Consider the following 18,292-nt stretch of genomic DNA (forward strand, 5'->3'; position numbering starts at 1 on the left):
TGTTATCTTACATGTTTTCTTAATAAAGATATGTTAAAAAAAAGAAAGTCCCTGTATGCATTAAAATATTTCTGCATTTATCTGATATACTAATGAAGTAGACTCACTTTTCAGCTCCAGGTTAATCCAGGGATTTCCAAACTTGGGGTCATGACCCCAAATCGGGCCACATGGTTTACAAATGGGGTCAACAATTATTCTCCTTTTTTGTTTATTCATTTATTGTTTATATTAATATTTAAAATATTGCTCTCATTATCAAGACTCAAGATTTTGTGTGATAATTTAAGTTGCTTAGATGCATGTTCAAAGGCTGAATGTAAATGAGTAGTGTGCGTCTTTTCACTGTTTTGACGTGCCGTACCAGTGTACCGTACAAATTAAACACCACTTAGTTAGTTACCTCTCATTGCCTTAAAATCTACTGAAGGCTCTGTTTTTCATCCTAGTGCTCAAGAGTTTCTAGACTAGTCAATAGTTTTAAATTAAAGTATATATTTGAGAGACAATTTCAGGAGAGAGAGAAACACTTAAGTGCATACTCCAGGTCCAATGACACACACACTACCAGTCAAAAGTTTGGACACACCTTTTAATTCAATGTTTTTGTTTAGGGATTTATTTTCTACATTCTAGAACAATCCTGGAGATTTCAAAACTATGAAATAACACACATGGACTTCAGTAATCCATATGTAATGACAACAAAAAACAGTCAGTTGTTATTTTAAGACACGAAGTTTCAGGTGTTCTGGAATAGTTCTTGCAGGAACAGTATTGTCAAGTGCATTTGCAAAACCCATCAAGCACCATGATGAAACTGGCTCACATGAAGACCATCCCAGTAAAGCAAGACCAAAACTGACCTCTGCTGCAGAGGAGTTCATTTAGAGTCACCAGCCTCAGAAATCACCAATTAACAGCACCTCAGATTAGAGGCGTTATGAAGGGATCATTTACAGAGCATCAGTAGCAGACATATCTCAATATCAACTGTTCAAACCAGATAATTGTGTATTTCGGCCGCCTTCAGCATGGTTTTACAATGTAGAAAGAAATAAACATCAGGAAACACCATGGAATTAGAAGGTGTGTCCAAACTTTTGACTGGTAGTGTAGTCAAACACTTTCTAGCACAGTTTTCTGGCCAAGGATGGAGCATGAGTGTTTGCAGAGTCACTGATGGAATTTAAGAAATGGATGTCAGGGAAAGGGCTTGGTTAAACATGCATATAGTGTCAAAGTAAGGCACAAACACAGGAAGCCCAGCATTTCTTCCCATCATGGTAACATATATCTTTATATACTGACTATGAAGATCTTGGGCATTTAATATGGTTTCTTTTTTTAGTCAGCTGTTTTCTTGACCCTTACTCATGAGCAGGACTGAACACGTATTCTTAATTTTAAGCTATGGTATGTTATGTTATCAGGCTTGTGTGATTATGGGTATGTGATGCTGCCTGGACACAATCAGGGTAAGAGCTCTCACTCAGGCCCTCAGCCACACATACATAACTCTACACCATAAAAGGAGCTGTGCCTTGGAGGTCTCCAGAAGCTCAAACAAACACACTCTTCCAAATGACTTCAGTTCTCTTCCCTCTCCTATTCATTTAATTACTTACAGCATTAAATTTGCACTGTGGAATTTTTCATATCAACATGGACCACAGATCTGTGCCTTTTTAAGAAACGTATCTTCTAAGAAGACAAGATTAAAGGTAAGAGTATATAAAATAAACTTCAATATACTACCAGTGCACATTTCTAAGGGAAAGCAGATTCTCCTGGCGCAGTCTGGTTGTACATACGTAAACAAGTGCTCAATCATGATGAAGTAGTGTTTAGTAGAATCAAGCCACAGAATAAAACAGTTTCACAAGACTGACTGACCAAACCAAGGACAATGTGTGAAGTGTGATAAACTTAGAACACTGAAGGCACTATTTTGTTCATATGTGGATAGGTTTGTGCTGCTCTGTACCCAATGATAAGATAAATATGAGGATATGTAAGAGCTATCATAAGCCTTGTGCAAGTCCTACATAGTTGATTAATTAGTTTTCACTCATGGTATGTAGCCTTTAAAAATATTTTCTTTCTTCTCACATTTCCCATCATATTAGAGTTGTGGTGCAGCTTTAACCCTCCTATATGTAAAAGTTCATGAACAATTGCTCAAATCTAAGTGCTTGTACACTTTACAGATCAATAATTGCCTTTGATTATGGAATCTTCATCCAAAACATGTTACTCCAGCTGCCCTGATGTAGCTCTAAGCACTAACATTAGCCAAATAGCTAAGCAGAGATCATACAATGTACAATGGAACTTCGGCTGATGAATGTAATTAGTTCTGGAGGCAAGTTCTGCAGATAATCTGTTCCAGCCACCCACAAATGTGACCAATATTACCAATTTCCACAGGAAATTTCCTCACAGCAACTCATGCCACCATGCTTTGGCTAAAAATAGAACAGACCACCCACGCCACCAATCTGTCAACAAAAAAACAGCAGAAAAATCACCTAGCTTTCGAATGCATGCCGAAGGCAACATTGGCATTGTGGGTTGAGTCTTTCAAATAGCTTTCACTGACTATGCTGAAAATGCTTCGTATGTCGATGCAAATTTCTTGCAAAATTTAAATACTAAATTCGTAATGGAGGACATTTGTATGCTGAGGCTCCACTGTTTATCATTAGATAACTAGTAATTTCATCCAGTGAAATACAACATGTAAAATGTTGAAAAATGATGATTGAAAGATAACTGATCATATTTACAGTCTTGTCTGAAAATATTTTAATTGTAAGGCCAGTTCTTTTGTTTTTTTCTATACACAGAAGGCATTTGGGTTTTAAGACCAAAAGATGAATAAGAAACAACAGACCAGATGTCAGGAACAGCTGGACAGTTCCCTGCCAGGCCCAGAGAGGGCGCTGGCAGGTGAACCTTGGAAGCCTGCTTCTTTGTGTGTCTTTTGTTACGCCCTTCCTATTGTTCCTATCCTGATTGTGTCACCTGTATCCCATTAGCCCTAATGTCTACCCCTATAAATAGGGATCCTTGTGTTTGTGTCCGGGTCCATGATTGTTATCTGTACCGTGGTTTCTGTTGGGGTTTTGTTTGCTAGGTTCCATGTCCAAGCTAAGGTCTAGGTTTTGGTTAGTTTAGTTAACCACGCCATGTCTAGTGTTACGTTTGTTTCCCTATGTCGCGTCTTAAATGTAATAAAAGCAGTGCTTCGCTGAATCCTGTGCATGGGTCTCATTACACCGTGTGCTGGCGTGTGTACACACACCACGGGCGTCTGGGGTCGAGCCCTGCATAGGGCGGGGGTCCCAGACGTTACACCAGAATAGGATGATAATTTTATTGATATACTGTAACATCAATTATAGCTGGGTTTAACCGTAGTTTTATATTTGACCTTTCTTCCACAAGGCAGATGCTGCATCCCAACCACTGCAGCATATGCAGATTGCCCACTCTTCTCTGCTCGTTTACCTGAAGCCACTTCATGTATGTATTTTCCACTGGTGCACAAGCTGATTCCAGATCTGACTGACGAATGACTGACTAAAACACTAAAACTTGCTGTTATGATTGGATAAAACATATCAGAAAGGCTGACATTGCAGGTCAAGCTTCATGAAAAGTACAGTCTATACAGATCAGTCTTTTCATTTCACTCTCAGTCCTTGAGCTTGTGCAGTCAGGAGTTCTTGCTGTTGGTACATTTGTGTCTCTGTTGGGATGAATCCTGTGTGTCAGTCTGACATTGTTCCTCCTTCCCATGTTGAGATGGAATATAAGATGTGTAAGATGTGGTTTCTATTTGATGAGTAGGCAAATTATAGAGGGTCTAGTGTGCTGGGAAAAGAAAAGCAGATGAAGACAGTACTTGATTTGTCTTTGAAAGCACTTCATCAGCACAGAGGATGCTAATATTAGCTGTGATAAAGTCAAAGCATGCACGGAAATGGTACCATTCATTGAGTCGCTATTCACCTCAGCATGGGATCTGCCTCTGTAATCCATGCCACATCCATCTGGTGTTCATTCAGCTGTGTTCATATTTAGCCTTTTGTGGTGAATACGTTTAGATTAATGTAAATTAAATACTAAATAAATGTATCTATATTCAAGATATTGTATTTTTAATTGATAAATACACTACCAGTCAAAAGTTTGGACACACCTTTTAATTCAATGTTTTTTGTTTAGGGATTTATTTTCTACATTCTAGAACAATCCTGGAGATTTCAAAACTATGAAATAACACACATGGACTTCAGTAATCCATATGTAATGACAACAAAAAACAGTCAGTTGTTATTTTAAGACACGAAGGTCAGGTGTTCTGGAATAGTTCTTGCAAGAACAGTATTGTCAAGTGCATTTGCAAAACCCATCAAGCCCCATGATGAAACTGGCTCACATGAAGACCATCCCAGTAAAGCAAGACCAAAACTGACCTCTGCTGCAGAGGAGAAGTTCATTTAGAGTTACCAGCCTCAGAAATCACCGATTAACAGCACCTCAGATTAGAGGCGTTATGAAGGCTTTACAGAGCGTCAGTAGCAGACATATCTCAATATCAACTGTTCAAACCAGATTATTGTGTATTTCGGTGTGTCCAAACTTTTGACTGGTAGTGTATATCATGGCATATGCACACTTGTACATACACACACAAAGCTCTGAATGTTTTCAGTAGTGACACCAAAATTAAATCAGATTTCATGTATCTTTCTTTCATGCACATTGATGTGTGTGTATATTTATCATCCTGCAGTGTATGCTCATTCATTTTGAATTAATATGAGATGAGCACTTTTTGTCAATCAAGCAGAAAATTAAACAGGGGTCAGTGTTCACTCCAGTCTTCTTCCACCACACAGTGACCTCAGGAGAAGCTGAAGCTGATCAGTTTGCGATAAATTTGTAATATCAAAAGAAACATGTTGAATTAATAACTGTGCAGTATTTTTCATTCAGTATACAAGCAATGGATTCACATTCATGAATCGACAAGAAAACACCATTGTTCTGCTCACTAACAGCTCCCTAGCAACATGGCTGTTACCATAGCAACCACAGACCCTAACAACCATTTTGGAAACCACTGCAATGACTTAGCAACATACTAGGAACCACTTTTTATCGAAATATTAAATGCCCGTCAGAACCCTAGCAAGCACTGGGAATACTAACAACCAATGTGATCCCATACTAACTACATAACAACAGCATAGCACACACTTAGGAAATCATCACAAATATGTAGCAATGCATTAGCAACAACATAAAGAATATCTTAACAACCATCAATCAAGACCCTAACAACCACTTGGAATAGCCAAGTAATCCCCTAGCAACACCCTATCAACTACCTAGAATAAAATTGCAATCACATACTAATGCCTTAGCAACTACCTGGGATAACACAGCAACCACCTTGAAACACCTTAGCAACCAAAAATAAAATAGCAACTATCTTGCAATACCATAGCATAGCAACAATGTATAATACCATAGCAACCAAGCAGCAGCATCCTAGCAACAAGCTGAAAAAACACCTAGCAACATCCTAGCTGACAGGTTTGAATACCATAGCAACCAGAGTAGATCTTTTATGAGAATCTGCTTGTGCTTTTGTGTTTGAACAGAAATACCCCAAAGTTCACTTTTCCCTCCATAAGGAAGAGAATGGTAGTGTTTCATTGGTCTCATTCTTTTTGAAAACTTTGTTTTCAGCGGTCACATATTTTGAAATAACCAGCCTACGAGTAGTAGTGACAGTTTCCTGTAACTCAGGACAGAAATGATTAAACACAGAAACGTGGTTGTAGTCTGTTTACTGCAGTTATGACTTATTTATTTATCTTTTCTACAAAATGTCTGTTTTGAGGTCAACATAACCTTCTATCAAAATGTCATTAATATTTGCTTCCAGGCACAAAATAGATTACATTTTTTTACAGTCTCATTAAGTGTCATACTATAGCATTATGAGAAGAGGCAATAACTTAACAGCAATAGTAGTTTAATATTTTTGTATGTAAATTGTGTACTTTCTGTATATTATTATTATTACTATTATTATTATTATTTTAGAAAGAAGCATTCTAAACTGAAATTGCACGTAAATATTCAGTAACATTTTAACAAGTTTTTTAAATTCAAAACTAAAAAACACAAAAGATAACATGTACAGAAGATAAAGAATGCATTGCCTCTTAAGCTAGTTCGGGAAAACAAGTGACCCACCATTACCATTAGTAGCTGCTAGGGCTATTTGCCTCAAATCCAACAAAAAATACCCAAACTGAACTTTGAGAGAAATTATTATACACAGAGATTTGTTTGGAGACCAGCATTCGATGTGCAATTTGTGGTCTTCTGCTGCCATCTTCTGCTAAAATCAAGCAAAACTACTGTATCCTCTTCCATGACTAACCACAGTATTTTAATACTGCAAAACTAAATTGTATAAAACATGTTAAGGTGACTGAAAATTCTCTTTCTCAAAAACAACAACAAAAACTATTTCTACTTATTGTGTTATTCTTGTGAAAATTAAGCTACATATTAAATATATATTTGACTACACTTGCTTCTCGACATGAAACAAAATGGCTCCTAATATATCCAGTTATTAATTAGCACAATCGGTGATTAGCATGAGGGTAGATAATGTAAGGAGGGTAATACATCTGACAAGAAATGTGTGAAATTTGTCAAATGTGAAGTTCGAGCATGGAGCATGCATAGACTTTTGGTAATGCATGGGCAAGGACAGGATATGGTGTCATTATTAATTAATTATTAATAATTAATATTGTTAGTATGTAAGAATGAAGTTTTATGAGTCGATAATTTAATTGAATGAAACTTAGCGATGTACTGAAGGTTGATCAAGTGATTCATGTGTGATTGTCATAACTTGTCGTGGCCTTCTATTATGACTCATTTCAGTGTTTGTGTCTTGGAGCGTCAAAGACTGGTCTTCCAGGACAGGCTATGAGTCATTCTTTTAAGTATAATCTGCCTCAGCAGGTACAAGTAATAGGGCATCTGTATATTAGTTTGTTCAGCTTGTTCATCTATCTGTGCATGCAGCTGGTACACATGACCCTTTGTAAAAATCTGACAGGATTTGAGTAAGTATTCACCCCTTTCCCCCCTTTTTGGAATCCATGGTAGCTTGTGAGTGGTTAATAGCAGATCTGTCGTTTTCTCTCAACAGGTATTCTTAAACAGTAATCTCAAATGGTGCACTCATCATCAGACTCACTCATGATCAGAGCTGTAATTTAATCCCATTAATCACCACTCTCATTTATCCCCAACTTTCATTTGACCTTTCTGTTCACATAGTTAGGATTGGATTCAGGCTCCTTGACAGGTCACTGACCAGTGTTTAGAGATATTCAATAAAGCATCCTTGTTTTCTTCCTGTCACCAGCCACAGGTTATACTACATACACTGGATCACCTCAACTTTCTAGGAATTCCACATTCACTACCATCACCAACACTATTACCAGGTGATTGGTGAGCTGTAAGTGGGATCCTTGGGAAAACGTGTAAAGGACAGCAACACAAGCAACAGTGTTCCACTTGGCCACTCAACTACCATACCAAACAGCACATTTCACATCCTCTGTAGCATAACTCACTATGTTCACTGGAAGGTAAGACATGTTGTTTGTTTATTTTATTGTATTATTATTTTTATTTATATCAAGATGGATATCTGCAAGTTCACCTGTCAGATGCGTCTGCTTGTAGAGTGAAGGGTGAGTCAAAATTAGGATATGCCACGCTATGGGCTTATAAGTAAAGAAATAAACTACTCCAGTGCCTGTTGTTCCTCAATCGTCCAGCTAAATGATGTCTTTAAAGGTTGTTGTGGGCTTCTATCTGTGTTCTGGTTGCCGTAGTTTAGTCTGAAGCAGCTCATATATGGGCTTTTCTCTTCCCAAAAAGCTCTAAAAAAAGCCTAGAAATCCTGTGAGCTTATAAGTCTCCTATAGTATGTGAAATTCTGCTGGTTAGTGACTAATGCTTTCCTTTAGATCAACCCTGAAACCAGCTGCTAGAAGCTGACCTAAATATCTGAAATCCATGTTGTTAAAGAGTGTGAGAACTCTTTCTGTTTGTTCATCAAAAATTTTGGTAAAACAAAGAAAGGTATCCATGTAGGGAATACATTCTTTCAGGGATCTCAGCACCTCTTCCATAGCTTTGAAGTGTCACAGAGGAAGTTGAAAAGGCCAAATGGAATACAGACACACTATTATAGCCCGCATGGGGTTATGAATGCAGTATGATGTCATGAGCCCTCTGCAGTGAAACCTTGATGGTAATGTTTTTTTTTGGCTTTGTGGATTTTACTTTAGCTTCAGTCAAGGACTGCTTTGCCTTCTTCAATTAGTGTTCCTCGCAAACTGAAATAGAAGTGCTTTGTGGCATCTGCTTCATGTCCTTGTTTGTATGGTATGAAGTTATTCACCTGTATATCCCATTTATGGCCTGTGAAAAATATTAATGCATTCCTGGGGAGATACTGTTCATCCATGTCAGTAGGAAAAAAAAGACCTGTGGCTGCTTTAGGATCTGGAACAGGAAGTGGAGGTAGCTGGTGAGGCTGAAGGTCAATCTTTGACTTCCCTGGCCAGCCTTTGTACTGCTAGAGATGTTGTATGCTCAGCCATACAAACACGGGCTACACAGGGTGGAGATTCTTTCTATGCAGGGCCGAGGACCATGCTGTGGCAAAGTGCAGAGTGCACCTCTGCCATCACCACCTCTTCCTCAAGCTAGAGAAGTGCGAGTTCCACCAGTCGTTCAGTTTTTGAGCTACATCATCTCCTCGACAGGTATCAGGATGGACCAGTCTAAAGTAGCGGCGGTGAAGGATTGGCGGCTCTGGGGGTAGCAGCGGTGTTGTCCCAACGAGGAGGTAAACCCTTGGCACTCCGTCCATGCGCCTTCTATTTGGAAAAACTAACCCCGTTGGAGTGAAATTATGACATCAGGAATCACGAGCTGTTAGCGATTAAGCTGGCACTGGAGGAATGGTGGCACTGGTTGGAGGGGACTATTCATCCCTTTGAGGTAATCACAGATCATAAAATTCTCCAATACCTCAAAGAGGCCAAATGTCTTAATCCGCGGCAAGCGAGCTGGGTGCTCTTCTTTACCATGTTCCGATTCACGGTCTCCTATCGCCCCGGCAGTAAGAACACCAAAGCTGACGTGCCTTCCCAGATGTATTCACCAGACCCCCAACCAGAAGAAAGTGATCCAGTACTTCCTCCAGACTTATTTGTGTGTCCCATCCTCTGGTCACTGGACGAGGAAATCCGTGCCGCCACTATGGACGAACTTGCTCTGCTGGGAGGTCCAGAGAGCAAAATGTATGTCCCAACATCCATCTGCACTGCCCTCCTGGACTCTGTACACTCTTCACCGGGCTCCGGCCATCCTGGCAGACAGCGCACCCTCTCACTCATCCGAAGCAGGTACTGGTGGCCAGACATGACCAGAGATGTTAACCAGTTCATGAAGGGATGCTCCGTTTGTGCCGTCATCTCCACGCCTTGCCGTTTACTGGAGGGTAAGCTCATGCCACTCCCGATTCCCCACCAACCATGGTCCCACCTAGGAGTCGATTTCATCACCGACCTACACGCGTCAGACGGATTCACCATCATCCTTGTTGTGGTAGATTGGTTCTCAAAGTTCAGCCCCAGTTCATCTCCAGGGTGTGGCATGGATTCCTGAAACAGCTGGGGTTTTCAGTGAGTTTATCGTCGGGCTATCATCCGCAATCAAACGGCCAAATGGAGAGAAAGATCCAAGAGATTGCATGCTATCTCAGAGCATACTGCCACGAACACCAGCATGATTGGAACCAATACCTGCCCTGGGCCGAGTATGCACAAAACTCACTTCATCAAGAAACCACCGGGCTCACTCCCTTCCAATGCATATTCGGCTATCAGCCACCTCTGTTCCCGTGGTCCGGCGAGCCATCCGAAGTACCATCCATCGACCACTGGTTCCGAGAGAGTGAGAGGGTCTGGGCTTCGGTGCATGTCCACCTGCGCCGTGCCATCCGCCGGCAGAAGAAACAAGCCGACACTAGGTGCAGGGAAACACTGAGCTACCATCCGGGCAATCGGGTCTGGATCTCTACATGGGACCTCTGCCTCAAGCTCCCCTGTAGGAAGCTCAGTCCCCACAACATTAGTCCATTCAACGTCCGGAGGCGTATTAATGACGTCTCCTATGAACTCGTCCTGCCTGTGCACTACTGGATCTCGCCTACATTCCATGTCTCTCTCCTAAAGCTGTTCACTAACCCTGTTCTCTCTCCACTCACAGAGCCCGAGATCTCGTCGCCACCCGAGGTCGACGCAGACAACTCAGTCTACCAAGTCAGAGAGATTGTGAACTCCAAGTGACGCGGCAGCTGTCTGCAATATCTAGTGGACTGGGAGGGGTATGGTCCCAAGGAAAGATTATGGGTGGACCGGGATGACATCCTCGATCCAGCGCTGCTCGCCGAGTTCCATCAGCGCAGCCCAGATCGACCCGCTCCCAGAGGCCGCGGTTGCCCCCATCGTCGCTCTCGGACGTCTGGAGACGCCCTTGGGGGTGGGTACTGTCACGGGCTCACCAACCTCAACCACGCCCCGGCTCTCACAATCACCTGACTTTTAATCATCACCACCTGCACACAATTTCATGGAGCTATTTAAAGCGCTCACTCGCAGAAGGCAGCGGCGAGTATTAAGACTGTTTATGTGAGAGTGCCATAAGTGCATGTTCCGTTTCGTTTACTTGCCACTTTATCTACTAGATGCTATTTCCTCTGCATTGGATAAACCTGCATTGGATTCTCTCTCTGCCTCTGAGTCCTGTTGTGACAATATCATACTGTGTACGATTATGTATGTGACAAATAAAATTTGAATTTGAATTTAACATTCTGCAGAAGGAGAGACACAGATTCACTAAGAGCCTGGAGGCAGTTATGAGATAGGCAGGTGAAAACATTTAGCTGGAAAGGACTTACCACCTCCAGCAGAGCCCTTGAACCTAACCCTGGGACTCCTATGACTCGGGCAGAAGCCCCAGAGTTCCTGAAGTTTCAAGCTTCAAAGAACTTTATTAATCCCATGGGGAAATTCCTTTACCATGTTACAGTTGCTCTAATGAAAATAAAAATATAAGCGAGAGAGAAAGAAATATATACACTGTTTATTTTTTTATAAACTGTAAAATAGAATAAATAAATACAAATACTATACAAATACTAGTGTAGAGCTGTAATATTGCACACAAGGATTGTAAATTGGTGATAATTTAACAGGTGATAATGGTACAGTTGTATTGTACATGATAGAAAAAATGGTGAAATTGTAATGTGCATGAAAGGTCTATAATTACTATAGCACCCATTATTACGTATTGCACATGAAATTGCACATGAAAATGTCAAAACACTTAAAGGGAGTAATTGTACGGTTTTATTGCCACGGGAATGAAAGATCTCCTAAAGCGCTCAGTGCTACACTTGGCAGTGATCAGTCTCTGGCTGAATGTGCTCTTCTGATCAACCAGCACACTGTGTAGTGGATGAGAAGAGTTGTCCAGGATTGAATGGAGTTTTGATAGCATTCTTCTATCAACAACAACGTGAACTGGGTCAAGCTCAATGCCAAGTACAGAGCCAGCCCTCCTGATTAGTTTGTCCGGTTAATTTCAATCTGCCACCTTCATGTTACATCCCCAACAGACCACTGCATAGAAAATGACACTAGACACCACAGACTCGTAGAACATCCGCAGAAAATCCAACCTACTCTGACCTTTCTTGTAGAGCGCTGTTGAGTTTAGTGTTAGGATTCCGAGTTGTGTCTGAAATCCAATGTATACAGGGTGAAGAGGAAGGGAGAAAGAACTGTTCCCTGAGGAGCACCAGTGCTGCAGATCACCATGTCGGACACACAGTTCTGTATTCGGACGTACTAGGGACGTCTGATGAGGTAGTCCATAACCCATGAAACCAGATGAGTGTACACATTCATGTTCTTCAACTTCTCTCCAAGTAGAGTGGGACTGATGGTGTTAAAAGCACTTGAGAAGTCAAAAAACATATTCCCTGGTTTCTCTAGGTGGGTATAGGTGTGGTGAAGCAGATGTATAATGGCATCGTCCACTCCGAGTTGAGGCTGGTAGGCAAATTGTAGGGGATCAAGGAAGAGTTTGACGAGGGGCTGCATGGAACTGAGGATCAGTTTCTCAAAAGCTTTCATCAAATGAATGAGAGGTCAGCGCTACAGGCCTGTAATCATTAGAGGCACAGGGCTGTGCTACCTTTGGTACCAGTACTAGGCATGATGTTTTCCATAGAACCGGGACCCTCCCCAGATGCAGGCTTAAGTTGAAGATATTAAGTTGAAGAAGCCTTTGAGGGGTGAAGCCTGCTTAGTTCCCTTCTTACTTGATCCACTGGGATGGTGATGGTTCCAGAGGAATCCACTACCTGAGGGGGATGAACTGGTGAACATGTAATGGGGCAGAGGGATGGTTGCATTTGAGGCTTGACATCAAATCTATTGAAGAATAGATTAAGCTTATTTGCATAATCAATATTACTCTCCGTCACCTGGCTGCTGGTCTTGTAGCCAGTGATTGTCCTCATGCCTCTCCACACCTCCCTCATGTTGTTATGCTGCAGACTCTTTTCCAGTTTCCTCCTGTACATATCTGTTCCCTCCCTTATTTTGACAGACAGCAGTCTTTGAGCCCTCTTAACTTCCTCTCTGTCTCCAGACTTAAAAGCCTTCTTTTTATCATTGAGCAGGCTTTGTCTTTGGTGACCCAGAGTTTGTTGTTGGGGAAGCAGTGAATGGTTTTTAGGGGCATGCAGATGTCGACACAGAAATTGATATATTCTGTGATGCAGTCTGTCAGTTTGTCAATGTCCTCACCATGTGGCTCACAGAGTACCTCCCAGTTTGTAGCCTTAAAGCACTCCTGCAGGGCAGTGTTGGCTTCATCAGACCATTTCCTCACCTTTCCGACATTAGCAGGTTGCCGCTTAACCAGTGGTGTGTATTCTGGCAGAAGATGAATCAGGTTATGGTCTGACCTTCCTAGAGGGGGGAGGGCTGAAGAGCTATTGGCCCCTTTACTATTTGAATACATCAAGTCTAGGGTCCTGTCACCTCTGGTGTGTCAATCAACATACTGCGTGAAGGTGGGAAATGTTGTCGTGAGGGATGTGTGATTGAAGTCACCAGAGATGAGATACAGGGCGTCAGGGTGTCGAGTCTGACAGCAACTAAAATGGTATGAGAAAACTCTCTGGGCATATAGTATGGATGAAGCCCCACAGCCACAAGTTCAATATCAGGGCTGCAGACATGCTCTTTCACAGTCACATGACCCGGGTGGCACCACATATTATTAATTATTAATATATACAGCCAGTCCTCCTCCTTTCCTCTTACTGCACTCCTCTCATTCCCGATCTGCCCGCACTGCACTGAAGCCGTCAATATTAATGCTGGAATCAGGTATGCCATCATGTAGCCAAGTCTCAGTGTAACACATCAAACTGCATTCATGAAATATTTTCTCCCTCTGTACTAAAGCTGTCAGCTCATCCATCTTATTGTCCAGTGATCTTACGTTCCCCATAATGAGAGACAGGAGATATGGTTTATATCTTCTCACTTTCTCAGATTTCTTCCACATCTGCATCCTCTCACTGTCCTCCTTCATATCTCATCTGGAATGTTTAAGGTCCGATACAAAGTACAATGCGGGCCAGTTGCAGTTCGATCAGCATATCTCTGGTATAAACGAAGCCGGCACCGTGTTGCTGCACACCGGTCACTCTGAAAGGTGAAAACAGAAGTCCAGAGGCGAAAATAACAATAAAAACTCTCTCAAGTCACATGGTTTGAGAGGGAAGAGCTTAGTACTAGTTACAAAAAAAAGTTAAAAAAGAAGGATGAAGAAATAAAGATAAATTGAAGGTACAGTGAGGGAAAAAATTATTTGATCGCCTGCTGATTTTGTACGTTTGCCCACTGACAAAGAAATGATCAGTCTGTAATTTTAATTGAACAGTGAGAGGCAGAATAACAACAAAAAAATCCAGAAAAATGCATTTCAGAAAAGTTATGCATTGAGCTGGAATGAGCTACAAGACCATCGCCAAGCAGCTTGGTGAGAAGGTGACAACAGTTGGTGCGATTATTCCCAAATGGAAGAAACACAAAAGGACTGTCAATCTTCCTCGGTCTGGGGCTCCATGCAAGATCTCACCTCATGGAGTTTCAATGATCATGAGAACGGTGAGGAATCAGCCCAGAATTACACTGGAGGATTTTGTCAATGATCTCAAGGCAGCTGGGACCACAGTCACCAAGAAAACAATTGGTAACACACTACGCCATGAAAGACTCAAATCCAGTAGCGCCCACAAGGTCCCCCTGCTAAAGAAAGCACATGTACAGGACCATCTGAAGTTTGCCAGTGAACATCTGAATGATTCAGAGGAGAACTGAGTGAAAGTGTTGTGGTCAAATGAGACCAAAATCCAGCTCTTTGGCATCAACTCAACTCGCCGTGTTTGGAGGAGGAGGAATGCTGCCTATGACTCCAAGAAGACCATCCCCACCGTCAAACATGGAGGTGGAAACATTATGCTTTGGGGGTGTTTTCTGATAAGGGGACAGGACAACCGCACCGCATCAAAGGGACGATGGACGGGGCCATGTACCGTCAAATCTTGAGTGAGAGCCTCCTTCCCTCAGCCAGGGCATTGAAAATGGGTCGTGGATGCAAAGAGGAGTGGGCCCAAATTCCTTGAGATGTGAGATGTGTGCAAACCTGGTGGCCAACTACAAGAAATGTCTGATGTCTGTGATTGCCAACAAGGGTTTGGCACCAAGTACTAAGTCATGTTTTGCAAAGGGGTCAAATACTTATTTCACTCAGTAAAATGCAAATCAATGTAGAACTTTTTTGAAATGTGTTTTTCTGGATTTTTTTGTTGTTATTCTGTCTCTCACTGTTCAGATACACCTACCATTAAAATTACAGACTGATCATTTCTTTGTCAGTGGGCAAACGTACAAAATCAGCAGGGGATCAAATAATTTTTTCCCTCACTGTAAATTAAAGGTGAATTAAGGTAAATCAAATGGGGCAGTGGTAGCTCAAGTGGTTAAGGCTCTGGGTTGTTGAGCAGAAGATTGGGGCTTCAAGCCCTAGCACCGCCAAGTTGCCACTGTTGGGCCCTTGAGCAAGGCCCTTAACCCTCTCTGCTCCAGGGGTGCTGTATCATGGCTGACCCCAACCTCCAAAGATGGGATATGTGAAGAAAGAATTTCACTGTGTTGTAATGCATATGTGACAAATAAAGGCTATAAAAAAAAACTCCAGACTGTCCAGTTTGAATTCTAGAATAGAGCCAACTTTCTTGATTAACTTATTCAGTTTCTTTGCATTGCCAGCTTCCCCAGCTAATTACAGCAAAGAATATGGACTTTATTGGGTCCTACAGGACTATTGTTGGCAAAACAGTGTACCTGACTGGTAAACGTTATTAACACAGAAAATAATGCAGTCTGTGACACACTATGTAATCGTCTTTTTGTCCTCCACATGTGAGTCACAGTGCATTCCATTTAATGCATTACAGACAATCTTGCTGTGCCTAGCATCCTCTGTCCACCTCTTCACCATTCTTTGGACACAGATTGCCTCTGAATATTCAGATTGTAAGAGAAGAGCCATTAGGAGAGTCATTAAGAGTCATAACTTTTGGTAGGTCCATGAAATTTGGCACAATAATAATGGCCAAACAAGATGAGATGAGCCTAACTGCCTAATGGTGGAGGTATAACACACCTATCTTAATAACTGTAAGTCCCAGAGACAAAATAATTTTTTGATCTGGTTCCTTGGCTATTTCTGAAAAATGGACCAGCATATAGCTCTAGTCAATCATTTTAAATAATTAAAATAATTAAAAGTAATTTTAAAAATGTTGAGATTATGCCTGTTACCTTTCATTTGTAAAAGGAGGAGATTAATCCTCTCAAACTCGTTATTTGCATGAACATTCTAATGCTCCTCTGGGACTAGGTTCTGAGAATGTGGGCTAGGTTTTGTGCTTACCAATAAGATGTGGAGTTATCTTAAGATAACTGTCTCTCAGGAAACATAAGCCTGAATGAGGTAAAAACTTTTATTCTGCACCTTTATGCTAATTTGTAATTGATGTTAGGTGTTCTTTGGTTCATCAGTGTTTTAGCAAGTATTTGATAGGGTTAATGCAAGTAATCTTACTAAGACTTACTAATACCCTAACAACCACCTGGATAGCCATATCAACCATCTAGCAACCACATTGGATAAAATAGCAATCTCCTGGCAACACCATAGCAAGCATCTAAAATAACATTGCAACCACCTAGTAAAAGCAACCTGCATTCACCCAGTGTAGAGGAAATTGCTCAGTTTATACACAAACCCTAGAGAAACAATGTCCTGTTAAATCTTGTTAAATAATACAGAGTGTAGCACATAAAGTAACAATACACTATGAAATACAGTTGAAGTTAACTAAAACAGTGGACTAAAGTACACCACACTTTTAATATTCTGATGCCTTTCACCACTTTAAACTAGACAGGTAAAGGATCTGCAAAGGACTGTAGTTAGAGTGAACTGAAAAATGTAGCAACAGCTATGCAGTTAGTTAAACTGCTCTGTATCCTAAGTGAGACTAGTTATTAATGATGAATAACTACTAAATCTTTATGACCTATAATACTATTATGATAATCTGTTCTACTCTTGCTCTCCTGAAGCTAAAAGTTCAACCTCTGTAAATTCTGTTGGCAATCTGACACCACATGAAAGCAATATGGACATTTCCTGTGTAAATCCTGGCATCACTCTGATATCACTACTCCTACCATGTTGGAGGAAAAGAGGAGGGTTAAAAAACATTTTAGGGTAAATATGTCTGTTTAAAAAGGAAGGACTAGAAATGTAAGATACATACCAGTAATAAAATTAGGTTTCTCAATAGAATTAATCAGTCCCATAAAGTAATCTCATTAAATCATTAAATTCATATTATAATCTCCATTTTAGTTTAATGTATAAAATAGAAATCAAAATTAACTCAGTTAATGTCCCACATGACTTGACCTTCCATTCACATACCACTGGTCAACCATGCCCCCACTGCCCCATACCCACACCACCTAACTCATGCTGGAGAGCCTAAATCACTTTCTTTATGGTCTTGGGTCCAGGCAAATCACAATTTTTGTTAGCTTATTTGGGGACACTCTTGTCCATTGCCATTCAATTGCAGAGTTATTTGGGTTTGTTTGAGTTCCAACCATCACCACAGAACTAACACAGTCACAGTGGGATTCTTGATGTCCTCCATATCAAGCCTGAGCTCTGTGAGTTCACTGGCACCACTTGCATATTCTGCTTGAGGCTCACATCCATATAGTAAATCAGTTAGTTAGACTACAGTGGAGGCTACATTGCAGGACCAATCATTCTGCAATGGGGGTTCAAGCTACTTATATTAATTAAAAGCATCATTATACATAAACTTCTGAATCATATTTTTCAGCATTTGATGAAATAATTCAACCAGACCATCCAAATGTGGCTGTTATGAATACATTTTAATTCCTATTTGTTTGTATAGTTCACAATGTTTGTGAGTGTGTGTGTGTGTGTGTGTGTGTGTGTGTGAAATAAACATGGTGTCCCATTTATTCAGAATTCCTTTCAGGAGTTTTGTGTGGCACAACTTGTTGGTGTTGCATTGCATAGTCCACTTGTAATAATACAAAGCAATGCTCTCATGCAGTCTGTTCCAATGGCCTAATAAGGTCAATCCGAATGCTTTTGAAGGGGACCTCGATTTTTTTTTTCTTTTTGGGAGGCCAGTGGATTCACCAGCTGATATTTATGACATGCTGAACACCACTGGCCAACAGTGGCATAAATGTTCTGCCAAAAGAAATGGGCCATTAGACAGTTCAGAGTTTTCTTTTGACCTAAAAATCCTGCTATGGGATTATGATGAGCTGCATGGAAAGCAATTCCCTACTGCTGTTTTGGAGCAAGAACTATGTCGTCTTTTCCTACATTTGAGTTTCTTGCATCAATCAGTATAATCTTTAAAAATAATAATCTTTAAGAAAAGAAA

At 40.9% G+C, this 18,292-nt stretch overlaps 1 protein-coding gene across 1 annotated transcript in view; it reads left to right on the forward strand.

Moving 5' to 3' along the window:
- The first annotated feature begins 1,605 nt into the window (after positions 1 to 1,605).
- cacna1c (calcium channel, voltage-dependent, L type, alpha 1C subunit) overlaps positions 1,606 to 18,292 on the forward strand; it is a 181,172-nt gene continuing 164,485 nt past the window's right edge. Inside the window, exon 1 of the mRNA XM_058417795.1 lies at positions 1,606 to 1,724. The gene's annotated coding sequence lies outside the window, so the exon portion shown is untranslated. The remainder of the gene's footprint in view (positions 1,725 to 18,292) is intronic.

Source organism: Hemibagrus wyckioides, linkage group LG19 (assembly GCF_019097595.1).
Source record: "Hemibagrus wyckioides isolate EC202008001 linkage group LG19, SWU_Hwy_1.0, whole genome shotgun sequence".
Lineage (NCBI taxonomy): Eukaryota > Metazoa > Chordata > Actinopteri > Siluriformes > Bagridae > Hemibagrus > Hemibagrus wyckioides.